General features: G+C 48.0%; 1 protein-coding gene across 1 annotated transcript in view; it reads right to left on the bottom strand.

Moving 5' to 3' along the window:
* The window catches only part of CEPT1 (choline/ethanolamine phosphotransferase 1), a 71,481-nt gene extending 67,574 nt beyond the window's left edge, over window positions 1-3,907 (bottom strand). Inside the window, exon 1 of the mRNA XM_067531819.1 lies at window positions 3,656-3,907. The gene's annotated coding sequence lies outside the window, so the exon portion shown is untranslated. The remainder of the gene's footprint in view (window positions 1-3,655) is intronic.
* Window positions 3,908-10,100: the final 6,193 nt, after the last annotated feature.

The following is a 10,100-nucleotide window of genomic DNA, read 5'->3' on the forward strand; positions in this document are numbered from 1 at the left end:
GAGGGCGTGATCCACAACAGTACTTAGGTGCTGCTGCAGAACTCCCGCTTGCCATGCTTATAGGCCCCTAAACTCCCTGAGTGCCGAAGTGTTGGCAGTAAAAGTTTCTCAGGCACTTGTGTTTCGGCCTCTGAGCATGTGCACAGTTGCCTCACTATTATAGGCACCTGGACCCCCATCTCCTGCCTACACACCAGGGAGAGTCACAAACTAGGAAAGACACCTCCTAAATCGCATGTGGGGGCCCAATCTGGTAAGCATGCTCAGAGGTTGCCTACCAGAAGAGTCAACTTGCTTGAGGGGCCCAAACAGTTGACAGGAGGAGCAGCTCTAGGTAGTGTATTCATCCAGGATGTGGGTTCAAATCCCTCCTCCTGTGGGAGAAGGTGAACAGGGATAAGCCACCTCTCAGCTGAATGCTCTAACCATTAGGTTATAGATCAGTGGTTCCCAACCTGTGGCCTGGGAGCCAAAAGTGGCCTGCAGGGCCTTTTAAAGTGGCCCATTGCTCCCCTCCTGCTGACTGCAGAAGGGAGCTGCTGCCTAAGGACCCAGGTGGAACGCGTTTCCAAGCTAAGCGAACTTAAAAGCACCATAAGCTTCTCTCACCATAAGCTTACAGCAGTCTGTACTGGCTGAAAAGCCTCTCAGCCAGGACTGTCCTCTTCTTCTTCCCTCCCCTACCCCCAGTTCAGTTCTTTAAGGGCTAGTCTACACTTAAAACTTAGTGACACTGTTGTATCAGTACAGCTGTGCAAGAGTGCTTGTGTAGCTGTGTTGTGTCAACAGGAGAGAGCTCTCCCCGACATCATAAAACCACCGAACTGAGCGGCGTAGTTACGTCAGCACGAGCGCATCGCCCGCCAACATAGCGCTGTCCACACAAACGCTTAGGCCAGCAAAGCTTATTGTGCTCAGGAATCTGGTTTTTTTTTTTAAAAAAACATCTCTAAGCAACAAACATTTTGCCAGCATGTGTGTTAGTGTAGGCAAGGCTTAAGAGTCCTTAATGTCTGAGCAGAGACGAAGGAGGAGTGTGAAGTCAAGCATTTTCCTTCTCTCTTTATAGTTCAATTTCTTGCGCTAGAAACATCCCCTGGAGAGCTAGGCAGCTTCAGCCCCCACTCCCCTGGAGCCACACAGCCTTGCCCATTTCATGGCTCAATGAACTGTGAAATTGACAAGGCTGCCTGGTTCCCAGCAGGGAGCATGGGGAGCCAGGGCAGTTGGACCCCACTCCCTGGGGGGCAAGAAGCCCCAGGCAGCTTCTCTTGGCAGGGAACAGGAAGTGGAGGGGGGGGCAACCTGCTGGGAGCCTGCGGAGCAGTGGGTGGAAGTGCTTCTGGTGAGGGTGCATATCAGCGACCCAAGGATGGTAGCATGGACATGAACAACCATAGTAATTACGCCTGGAGAGCATGATATTACATTTCTAGTTTAGACATCCCCTTAATCATGGTGACAGGCAGTCTCTTGGGGATGGGAGGTTTGGACTATCCCTGTGATTAATTGTAACTTTCTTGTTCACATCTTCCCCCTGCCGGAGAATGGCTGCTTAAGTAGGTGACAGTCCATTAATAACTGGCTAGGGGGCCAGTGTGTCTGTCTCTAACATCTGGTTTGAGCCTGCTTTTCTAACTCTGGAGCATGTTACACCAGTGCTAGACAGCAGAAACTTTACACAGAGTGTTGAGACACGGATTTTATCAGGACAATAATGTTCAGCAGACAGTTCTTTTAATGATACCACACAAGGCACAATTTGTACAAAATGTATCATCTGGTAAAGATGGCAAACAATGGTATATAGATGGTCACAGCAGCTCAGAATACAAGGGCGGAGGGGGTAACAAGAAGGAACTGTATCTCTATGCTGCTTAGACTCTGGGTGCAAGGTTTACTAGGCTGTGATGGGGAGCCCTCACCTCTTGAGTGCCTCCTAGCAGCTGAGAATGGTACTGCAGTCTTTTTCCTGCTCCTGGTTCCCTGTGTGTGGCAGGCCTTGCTGGGGAGGGGGGTGTCTGCAGTGGTTCAGCCCTCCAGTCAAATCATCTAGGCAAAACAGACCCTTTCCAGGGTAGCAAAGAGTGCATCAAACCATTTGCCCTCACCTGGGTCTTCCACCCCATTTCTGGACCCCAAAAATCTCATTACTCAGGCTTCTAAAGGGGCCTTGTTCCCTTCTCAGGGCATAGGCCACTTTGCTAATGTGGGAACTTAAACCCACCCCTCTACTCCAGGTTCCAACCCAGTGACCCTATAGACAGCAGCCATACGCTACATCCTACAGTTAGTTGCTGCTGCATTCCCTGGGCCTCTTCCCACTTGCTCCTGTTACCTTAGGGTTATAGTTATCAGGTTCTCTCACTCCCAAGTCCAGTAAATGCAGCCCCTTGAGCTCCTTCAGCCATAAGTCCTCCATCACCCCTCTGCTCCCAGCCAGGAACTGACCTACTAAGGGGCCACAGCTCCTTTTATCTGAGCCTGCTGGGTTTTGATTGGCTGCTTCCACTAAGCCTCTCTAGCCCTTCTTGGAGGACCCACTTTCACTGCTCCTTCCTGGGGCAGGGTGTAGCAGGATCACAGGGCCTCCAGCAGGGGGCCATGAAGGTTCAGGTACACACCCTCACATAGGCATCAGCAAGGGATCCCCAGCTGCTTAACCTGGGTTAGCCCACTAGGACATATAGAGCTTGCTTATTAAAGAACCTTCTATTACAATCTTAAGTTCCAAAAAGATTGTGTGTGTGTGTATCTATGTTTGCCAGCTTTAACCTTGTAAATAACACTCATTTCCTTTTCCTGCTTAATAAATCTTTAGTTAGCTTATTACAGGAGTGGCTACAACTTTGTCTTTGGTGTAAGATCTAAGGGACAATTGACTGGCCCTTTGGGAGTGAACATTGCTGTGATTCCTGGTGTAAGGGACCATCTCTCACAAAGGTATCTCACCTGGGTGGCAAGATAGATTGGTATCCAAGGGGATTGTCTGGGGCTCCATGATCAGCTTGTTATATGCCTAAGGAGTTTACACATGATAATTGGTTAACGAAACCTCCTCTATAGAACTCACTGCCAATGAGGGTTTGTGCCCAGCTTCCTAACATTCTGCCCTGAGGTTGGTACTGATGCTCTTGAATCACTGCAGGCAGCTTTACAGGAATAATGACAAACAGGCCCTGGGCTTCCCCACTTGTTATGGTCCCCAAAAAGGATGAGATCATAAGGTTTTGTGTGGATTATAGAAGGCTTAACACTGTCACAGTTCCTGTGCATACCATATGCCCACAACTGATGACATATTATACACTCTAAGCAGGATACATTTTCTAAGCACCTTGGATTTAACAAAGGAGCAGTGCCAAATCCCCTTAGACAAGGGAGTGAAGAAACATAACCAATTTGGGACTTGAGTCTAGAGTGATACCCACAACTTCTATGTATTGCAGTAAATGTACCACGAGGCCCTAGCATTCCCATATAGACCAGCAACAGAGACAGCCGGTTTTTAATTTCCCAGGTGAAAGAGACATGAGGACCCTTACTTCCTGGCTTGAAATTAGTGCCTGGAAGGTTGCTAAAATACCAGAGGAGATAATAGCATGTTTGTAACCAGGTTAGTAAGAGATATAATTAAACTGTAGCAGGGACTTACCCAGACTGGCTTCAGATCAAGCCACTGCCCAAGTTCTCCCTCTGGTGCTCCCTAAAAGGTTCACCAAGATTTTCAGGGGTCAAGCAAGTCCCCTTCCTGGGGCTGGTTTATGGTTAAAAAGGAACCACTGCAATCTTTGATGCAGGGTTCTTAGTCCAGTCTCTGCTGAAGCTTTTCTCCAAACAGTGCTGCACAGTCCAGTCTTCTTATTTCTTTCCGGCAGGCAGGCAGGCTCCCTCTCTCCCTCATTTAAGAGCCAAGGAAGACCATTCCCTGACACTGCCCTTATATTCCCCAGCAGACCTGGTTCTGAGTCAAAGACTCCTATCATATGACCCCTGGACTCATTCCCATCAGCTGGGGAGGCAGGCCACCTCTGGCACAGGGAAGGCTAAGACCCAACCCTCTTAAAGGGCCAGCTCACTCTGTGACATGGACTATAATGCTTCTTGCCCATTGAAAGTAGTGTCCTGTTGGACCTCACTGTTCTCAGCAATTCGAACTGGGGCAGTGTAATGTTTTTTTAATATGGTAGGTTAGTAGCACAGATACTTCCCAATGCATTGTGACGAGTGCTTTTTTGGGGACCTAACGTCATGTCACGTGTTTAACCTTTCAGGCTACGTCTACACTGCACACTCTTTATGGCGGTTTGTGGAGTACATGCACTGCACACCCCACTGGCAGGTGTATAAATAGCCGTGTTGATGATGAGGTCCTGCTTAGGCAAGTAAAATACAGCCATGCCTGAACCCTTAGGGTATGAACCACACATGGGTCTCTACCCGCCCAAGCCGTGCCTCCAACATCTACACTGCTGTTTTTAGTAGTGTGGTATTTCGCAGCCTCTCCACCACAAGGAAAGGTTCCAGCAGTGGGGAAAGGCTCTGGCACGGGGGAGGCAGTGGGAAAAGGCGCTGGCAGCTCCCTGCTGCTGGATCATTGTATAAGAGAGGGGTCCCAGAGGGGGTGTCCGGCCGAGGGGGGAGTGGCAAATCCCACCACCCACTGAGCTGAGTCCATTGTAATGGGCTTCCCCCGTTAGCATCCCCGCAGAGTGTACTGGGAGCTAGGACTGTGTTGTGTTAACAAAACCTAGCCGATGGAACCAAATCTGTAGTCTTCTTGTGTGGTTCAATGGAGCTTGCTGTGCTGGCTCCCTGGCCAGAGCCAGTGCAGGATGCAGAGAGAATACACATGCACCCAACCACTGACAGCCAGATGTCAGCCATAAAGGAAACTCGCCTTTCCGAGGGATCCTGGAGAAATTCCACACTCCCAGACTGTTCCGTTTTCAGTTTGTGATGCTGCGAACCCCCTGCATTGACCAAATGCTGGGGAGAGGCCTAGAGAAGAATTAACTTGAAGCCCAGATATAGTAAAATCCATGGGTCAGATTCTCTGCTTTCAGGGTGTGCGGGGGGGAGAGGGTGGGGTCAGGGAGCCAGTTACAATTCCTTGATTCTTCATGTTGCCTGCTCACTGGATTGTCTATCACCTGGGCATGGCCAGGGCAAAGCATGCTCTGTCTCCTCCTCCTCCACTCCCACTACCCGCCACTTGCACTGAGGCTGCAAGGAAGGTGTTGTAGGAGTCAGCTGGAGATTCCACCACCCGAGGAGAATCCCCAGCAAGGGGGACATGGCCAGTCTTGGTTCCCTTTGTGCCATCTGAATGGAGCAGAATAGAGAACCTGCCCCATAAGAGCAAACGAATGGAAGTGTCTGGAGCTCTCTTCTAAAGTCAGATGGCAAGTGAAACAGAGAGGGAGAAATGCATAGCTGCTGGCTGGAGACTAACCCAACATGACCTCCTTTGAATGGAGAAAATCCCCAGGGCGCAATCTACAATGTTCTAGGCACTGCAGCTACGACTTAGACCCAAGCTGGGACTTGCCCTTCTCCCTTAATTATAATCATGATTCTATTTTAAAATGACAGACACATTTCCCCTCCAATCCAACACTCACTGAACCCACTGTTCCTAAACCACCCGTCATCCCAACAGCCAGATCCAGCCCAACCAGGCTTCCCACCGGCACCAGGTGATCCTGAAATGACCAATCCCGTCAGCAGTACTTTCCTGCCCTACAGACTCCAAAGGTAAGTCACTTGAAGAGTGGCTCCTCCCTTGCTCCCCTAGCCACCACTGCTCCCCAGGCCTCAAGCAATCAGGGGAGAACTTCACAGACCCAAACCAGCAGCTTCTATCCCAGATGGAGGCTCTGATGTTAGATGGGAGCTTTTCCCACAGTCAGAGCATTGATGGGGTTTCTTCCCTGGAAGACACTGATCCCTCTGCATTTTCCAGAATATCCTTCACCATGAGTAGATCTGCTCCATCTCTTCCCTAGATAGCTTTTCCACTGCCTGTTTTCCACAGTTGGGCCCCAGGGAATCCTTCCCTTTGGACCGTCCTGCTCAATTCAACATGGTCTGATTCCTTCAGGACCCCTGTGGCAAGGATTCTCTTCCTCGCTTTCACTCACCATCCCATCTGCACCTGTAACAAGAAGAGACTTCAGCCATAATTAATCCCTGGTGCTGGGGAGAAAGGCAGTCTGGAAGGAGGAACAACAAACAGCCTGTTATTAGCTGCTGATAAGGCTTTCGACCCAGAACACCATTGCCAAAATTCCTATCTGAATGTTCTCAGAAAAGATGGACCAGAGAGTATCCTTCCAGAAGTCAGTCAGATTGGGGGAAGCCAGGAGTGACATCTGCCATGAGCACATGGCTGAAACATGCCAGTTTCCGCATTCCTCCATGAACACCCTGTGGGAGACAGCCCCACGTGCTTTCTCCCTTCGTGAGACAATTAGCCCCACATGTATGATCCCCCTGAAACATCCACTCTGCTATGCATTCCTCACAAGGCAACTGCAGCTAATACATCTCCCCTCCCCCCCAAGACACTCAGTCTCAAAGGCATTTCCCCTTCCGATTCACCTGCTCCAGTAGGCATAGCCCCACGCCCCCAAGAGACATCTGGGCCTCTCGTACATCTATCCCCACAACACACAATCCCATGTGCCAGGGAGCCCCTGAGGTGCCCACCTCTGTATGCACGCTTCCACCATGCCATAACTGGCTGACATGCATGTATACAACACCCTTCCCATTATGCATACCCACTCCATTAAATGCCTGCTCCAGTGCCCACTCTTCCATGAGACACATGCTCCCATACACTCACTCCACTCATGGTGGCCCGTGCAAAACTCATCCCCAAATGTAAGCTTCCCCTGTAATAAACTCACCCTCCTATGCATGCTGCTTTGTTGGACACTCACACTCCCTCCCCAGGCTTACCCCATGGGATGTCTATCTCGTCTCCACACTCTCCCATTAGACATCGGCCCTTATGTGGGACAACTACTGCTGTATGTGTTCTGCATTCTGCAAACTCTCTCTCCCAGCACAGGCTTTCTTCCATGCTAACAAAGTTTGGAAACAAACATACATATTCTAGATTTAAAAAAACAACTAGAGTACTATAGCACTTTAAAGACTAACAAGTTTAATTTCAGCAGGCATAAGCTTTCGTGAGCCTCAGCTCACTTCCATGTTCATTTCTACCAACTGCATCTGCGGAAGTGAGCTGAGGCTCACGAAAGCTTATGCCTGCTGAAATTAAAATTGTTAGTCTTTAAAGTGCTACAGAACTCTCGTTGGTTTTGCTGTATACAGACTAACACGGCTACCCCTCTGAAATATTCTAGATTGAGGATCTTTGGGGCAGGGGCTGTCTTTTGTGTTTTGTGCTTGTCCAGTACCTAGCCTAATGGGGTCCTGCTCCGTGATTGGGGCGTCCAGGAGCTATGGCAAAACAAATAGTATATAATTCTCAAAGGAGCTTTCAAATTGTTGTGGAAGCTGTGGGTGCAAATGCAATCTACAAGCAACACATCATCCCAGCTGTAGTAGAGAGCCTAGAGCACTGGGCCTGGGGCAAGATCTGAGGTCTGAATCAGAGGCTGTGACTCCAAGTCAAGCCATGCATTAAAGCAGATGCTTATAAATTCACTGTACACTCCATGAACTGGGTAAAGCTGTTGCTAGTGTACCAGACACTAGGTATGTATGTAAATATATCTCAAGGCTAGTACAGATACATTCCAATCTAGAACAAGATAAGATGGGTTGACAAAACAATGAATAGAGATGTTTTGTCCAAGATACCAGGAACAAGGGGTGGTAAAAAACAGACGTCATGAAAAACATAAGGTGGTGTGTAAGTTGTTGTAATGGTACGCAGAACCCCTGGAGTACCACCTGGGAGCTGTGGAACTGCTTGGTACCCTTATCCACTATTTATCTTGGGGTGAGCTCTCCACCACTCTGGTGACACACAGGCAACCTCTCCAGACCCTGTTATCACCCAATCCAACAGCAGGTGGCACCAGACACCCAACTTAGTTCAATGAATGCTTTCCAGCCACTCAGAACCAACAATAGAGACATTCCAGCTGGCTTCCCAGCCCAAGACCCCAGGCCTATACTGTCTAGCCCTGGTCAAAAAGCCTGACCAGTGAAGATTATTTTCCAGTCCACCCTTCCCTCAAAGTGGAAGGAACATGCACGAGCTCTTGTTATTGAGCGGATTGTCTAAACACTTCACTCAAAAACACACTGGTTAAGATAAAAGATGAAACAAGTTTATTAACTACAGGAAAATAGATTATAAGTGGCAAGTGTAAAGCGATTAAAAGTAGTTATCAAAAGAAATAAACATCAGATCGCAGACTGAGTTCTACACACTACCAAGATTTGAATTAGCGATGTCTCACCCTTCTTAGCTGCTACAAGCAGTTTCTTAAACACAGGCTGGGCTGTCTTCTCTGCCTGGGACTCCCCTCCCACCTTTCAAAGTCTTTGTCTTCCAGATGACCCTTCAGGTGTTCAGTTTTACGGGAGTGGAGCCAAGTGAGGATGTCATGCTCTCACTTTTATGGTTTATCTCGCTAGAACGTCCATGCATGTGGCGTGGCAACCGCTTCCCATTGGACAAGCAACCCCATTGCGGCCGTGTGTCCGACAGTGAAGACGTCACTGTAAGCAAACCCTGATAGTGGCATCTTCCCTTGATGGGACATTAGCATATCTGGCCGTTTCGTTGTATCTGAAAAGCTGGTGTAGGTGGTTCCCACCTAAAATGTTCTAGTAGCATTCACCACAATATTTTATAACTTCACATACTAGTGGCACACACAATCCAACAGGATTTTAATGTTTAGCAGATCAAGACTTTTAAACTAATACCGAACAAGGCATACTTTGTACAGAATATATCGCCATTATATGACATTGGTGAATATGGGGGGTTCTGGGTGTTGTTTTCAGACACACGCTTTCACGGTTGTGTATGTTAGTTGTTTTAGCCTATAAAGGTTGGGGTACTTTGCCTTCTTTGTTCGGCCAAGGGGGCAGCGGAAAGTCCCGACATTGACTGAGCCGTCCCTCGCCCCAGGGCACTCCTGTGTTAGTGTACCTCTAACCACGAGCCAGGATGCTAGGACTGTGTCTGGACAGCAATGAACCTGGCCCAGTGTTTTTGTCATTGAACCATGCCCACGATCTTTCTTTATAAGTAACATCAAGGTAACATCAGCTGAATGAGGGGGCTGTCTTATCTGCTCCAAAGATAGAAGCATTGGGCAGCCAGCACAACATTACTAAGGCAACGACATTCCAGCCTCGGCCCTTATCCACACTGGGTAGTACAATCGAGGTATGCTGAACCAGCTGTCTGCGCAGAGCTGGATAGCACCCTGAAAGAACACACACACACACACACAAGCCAATTGACAACACCAGCTATTTGTAAGTAGGAAGTGCTTGCTGATGACAGAGTACATATAAAATCAGTACAGTCACTCAGTATCTTTGCTTTAGCAATGGACAGATTTCATCACTGAGAGAGGTCATCATTTAACATATTATCTGTTGCTATTTTCTTCTCTCAGGATCACGCATAGCTTTCAAACAATGGACATTTCTTAAACATTTGGAGATTGGGTTAGATGATCACAAATGGTCTCTTTTGGCTTTATAATTAGGAATCTTATAATTACTAACATTTTAAGTAATATTTACATAAGATCTTAGTCCCACTGAAAGTCAATGAGACGAAGATGCCTTTGAAAACATTACGGTAAATCTTGATAAGGTTACAATATAATCTTGCTTCCCAGAATTTCAGCTGGTTTTTTTTTTTTTTTGTCTCCAGTGTATAGGTTGCAAAGAAATCACTGACAACGTGAACAGGAAGAAGCTGAAGCAGCAATGTCTGGCTGAGTTTGCAGAGAGATTGAAACAATTGCTCTGAGTAGGGTGTACTATTCTAGTCATCCCTCAGCAAGGGACTGGGGTTTTACTCTGAGGTCAAATATGTTAATTTGTCAACATGGTTAACAGCTGATCAAAGCATGTAAAAAAGCAGCAGG

This window comes from Emydura macquarii, unplaced genomic scaffold (assembly GCF_026122565.2).
Source record: "Emydura macquarii macquarii isolate MOO-44397 ecotype Brisbane River unplaced genomic scaffold, CSIRO-AGI_Emac_v2 contig_3220, whole genome shotgun sequence".
In the NCBI taxonomy this organism is placed as follows: Eukaryota; Metazoa; Chordata; order Testudines; family Chelidae; genus Emydura; species Emydura macquarii.